Below are 3,979 nucleotides of genomic sequence, written 5' to 3'. Positions count from 1 at the left end.
CGCGGGGGCGTGATCACGAAGGGAGACGTGAAAAACAGACATCGCGTTGTTTTCTTATGGATTACTTTATCACAGAATATCTGTTTTCGGCAGCACTTGTTTCGTTTCGTTTCGTTGAGTATTCACGGAGTTACACTTCATTTTAATGACGTGTTTGTACATGACGATCAGCAAGTCAGAGTTCGTTTCTCTCAAGACGGTAGGTGGAGATTATTATGCAAAGTGTTCCTAGTGACGTACATAGAGATGGGCAAAAGATTTGAAATCTATAATGACTCGTTTCAGCGATTCAGAGTCGACTCCTTACTTTAGAAGCCAATAACTTTATAAATCGTGTACTTTTTGGTTTAGTTACTTTGCACATTGTTTACACTGATGGACAGCTACATCATACACTGTAATACCGGTCATTTTTGATTTCCCATCTGTGTGGCTCTTTAATGTATTTATGCATGCTATATCTGCTCCTCTGAATTACATAAAGGAAGTCATTATCAGAAAAAATTGAATGATTTCCCTTTATATAAAAAAGGGAAAGATAATAATTTACCTACATACAAATTAAATTCTGTTTGTTCCCTGTATTGTGTTGGGACTTTTGTTGTACTTCCTGTTTCCTGTGCTTTTTGTAATGCCCTTTATTATTTCCAGGTGTTTCTATTTATTATAATTTTTTTCATAAGCCCTTTTTAATAAATACCCCTGTGGTGTACTTTGTCAGCTGACGTGTCATATTGTGTTTTGGATAAGTTCTCTTGATTCTTGTAATGTCTGTATGTTGTGTTTTTGTTTAATTAGAGTTCCCTGTTTCCTGGTTTCTCATGTTGCTCTTTTCATTTATTAAACCCACTTTCAAGAGCCATTGCCACCTGCCAGCGCTCCTTCTGCTTTCTGTCTGTCCACTGTTACACTGATATAAAGGAAAGCAGTAGCAACATCAACTTTGAATTATTAAAGGAATTATATCATTATCATTGATTCATTTAATAGATTTTTTTTTTTAAATAATAGTGTTGGATAAAAACCATACATTGTTAAATCATCCAGTCCAAAACCTTCCAACAATCAGAGATTTATTACAGAATTGGTTTGTAAAAACTGAAAAGCAGCATGAAAATGCATAGCAGTAAAATTTGTTCCATATGAAATGGAAAATATAAATATAATACAATACAATATTACATAATTAAATACAATAAATAAATAAATACGTTAAAAATACAATAAAAATAATGTTTAAATAGTTCTTTTTTTTAAGTTCCCTTGAACCTAGTGTGTTTTCCTAGTGTGAATAAGAATTTCTCCTACATCATGAAGGTCAAATTACATTTTAGACCTTTTATTTCTAAACAGCTAAACAGATAATTGTGCCTCAAAGCCCCCAGTGAGCAAGCCATAGGCGACAGTGGCAAGGAAAAAACCCTCCATAAGAGGTTTAGGAAGTGAAGGGAAAACCTTGAGAGGAACCAGACTCAACTGAGGGTGCCCATCCTCCTCTGGCAAGACACAAACAATACATGTACAGTACATGCTAAATATGATCTACTCTATTCTCCTGAATATAAGTCCAGCACACACGACATATCAGCTCTAGCTTGACATTCACCATAAAACTAGAATGCAGTCAACCAAATAGAGAAAAAGTTACTTGGCTCCGTTTGAATTGTCCATTGTGTGTAGGGCTACTGCTATGGTGTTACTCCAAACATGTGTGTGTGTCAAGGATGCTGTTTTATGTGGATACTGGGACACATGTGATGTGAAATACAGACGAAGGTCAACAGCTCCACCTCATCAGTTGTTATTGTGATGTCATCTTCCTAATTCAGCCTGGATAGAGACAGGATTGTTCAATATGTGTATTATTTCAGTTTTACTTTTGACATCTTTAACTAAACGCAGGTTGTACTTCTTCAGAAGGAAATATTAAAATCTAAATGCTTGATACTCACATCACAGGTGGTTCAACAGAAAGTCACACGATGGATCATCGTAAGTTTCTCGCAGACTGCCAGTCCATGAACCCGTCCAATACTGGTATATTCTGTAGATAGGGCACAGGGTCAAAACTGAACAACAGAAAATAACACAAAATACTCTAATATATGCGATAACACACATAAGAAAAAACTAATTTAAACAAAATCTATTCATGATACGTCTGGGAACATCCTTTTGATTTTAAATTATATGTTTATACCTCCAAAAACCATGAAATTGACAGCATTTTACATTAAAATTACGTAAAGTGATGTTAAACATTTACAATTTTTCACTGGTAAGGTAACTTACTGTCAGCTTAAAGTTAAGTTTTTCACTTTGTTTTTATTCAGAACTTACAAACATTACGCCTGAATTGTAAGGTTAATACATTATTATTACACTCAAAAATCGGTTGTGTTTATCTTTTCACCAGCACTTAACCAACTAATACTAGCACTTACCTTTTCTTTTCTTGTCTCTCATATTCTTTAAAAAAAATACACCAACCAACCTGGCACTGTATTCAGTTGTCATAGCACTTGTATACTGTTGTTGTTCTCTTGTTGACCAGATTGCTTCTATTGTTCTCATCTGTAAGTCACTTTGGATAAAAGCGTCTGCTAAATGATTAAATGTTAAATGTAAAATGTATTTTACCTGCTTTCATGGCATCCATCACAGTCCTGGAGGACTTTAGCACGGCTTCATAAATGGCTCTCTGGTCTGCTGTGGATCAAAACCAACAACGTGCAAGAAAGAATGCATTATATGATATGATAAACTTTACAATAACTTACAAACATTAATAAATGCATATTGTTCCTTGTTAATTTCTACATTTACTGACATATTTTTAAATTTGACTGAATTTTCAAATTGTAAAGTTGTATCTGTTAGTTAATTCACTATGAATAATCATGAATGAAGGTAATTGATATATTATCATAGGTAATATTTATTTAAAAATTACAGTACATTTTCATTTTCAGTACTTTTTAATAAAAATTGTAACTGGTTGTCACAGTCCAACCTAGTTACAATTATCAGTAATCAGTAATAAAAACATCCATTGGTTGACCTCTAATAATAACAAAATAACTGAGACAGAGACAATGCCTTTATTGATTTCAGATTTATTTGTACTATTAGGTTGTTTGGTTATTCGCCGCACGTTACAGTCGGGTCAGGTTGTTGGGGATTTGCGTCGGTATCAGGTTGTTGGGGATTTGCGTCGGTATCAGGTTGTTGGGGATTTGCGTCGGTATCAGGTTGTTGGGGATTTGCGTCGGTATCAGGTTGTTGGGGATTTGCGTCGGTATCAGGTTGTTGGGGATTTGCGTCGGTATCAGGTTGTTGGGGATTCGCCGCTCGTCCGTTTGCTGCAGGGCCCAATCAAGCGGGGATCACGGTGCGACCGCGATAGGAGCACCCTCCGAAGGACGTGCAAATCTTTTCCAAATTTCCACAGTATTCATTGCAAAACTTTTGCAATTCACTTGGCAGACCACAGAGACTGAACACATTACTTGTGAGATATTGAAAAGTAATTGTGGAGTAAGATTTCAAGCACTCCACCCACTCATCAAGATACATAGAACTGAATTGCAGTGTTTGTAGGCGATCTTTCCTATATATTCTAAATAGAACATTGGGATTTGTACTTAGCTTTTTGCGGCGGAATGCTTTGCGTTGATATTTAGTCATATCATCCCGATTCACTCCTTCATACATGTCTCTCACAAGGCTCGCCATCTTCATCATCTTCTTCTTCTTCTTCTTAGTTTTATAGCAGATTGAAATCTAGAACTCCCACTCTTTGGGTTTTTATACTCTTTTGAACTCTTTTGGCGTCTTCTAAAATCATCAGCCAATCTGACTGTGACAGGTGTTCAATGCTGTACCCAATGAAATGATGGATGGGCATCACTGTACTTAAGGGTGGTGCCTAAAGTCAGCATTGTGTCCTAAAATGAGTCACTCACTATGTACAAAAATA

General features: G+C 35.8%; 1 long non-coding RNA gene across 1 annotated transcript; it reads right to left on the bottom strand.

Annotated features, from left to right (window-relative positions):
- Positions 1–1,093: 1,093 nt before the first annotated feature.
- On the bottom strand, positions 1,094–3,739 carry LOC127986380 (uncharacterized). The gene is made up of 3 exons (XR_008160847.1): positions 2,641–3,739; positions 1,953–2,044; positions 1,094–1,830 (listed from the first exon to the last, which is right to left on the bottom strand). It is a non-coding gene; the product is annotated as an uncharacterized LOC127986380 (long non-coding RNA).
- Positions 3,740–3,979: the final 240 nt, after the last annotated feature.

The sequence above is a fragment of the Carassius gibelio genome, chromosome B21, assembly GCF_023724105.1.
Source record: "Carassius gibelio isolate Cgi1373 ecotype wild population from Czech Republic chromosome B21, carGib1.2-hapl.c, whole genome shotgun sequence".
Lineage (NCBI taxonomy): Eukaryota > Metazoa > Chordata > Actinopteri > Cypriniformes > Cyprinidae > Carassius > Carassius gibelio.
This window is presented reverse-complemented; position numbering and strand designations above follow the sequence as displayed.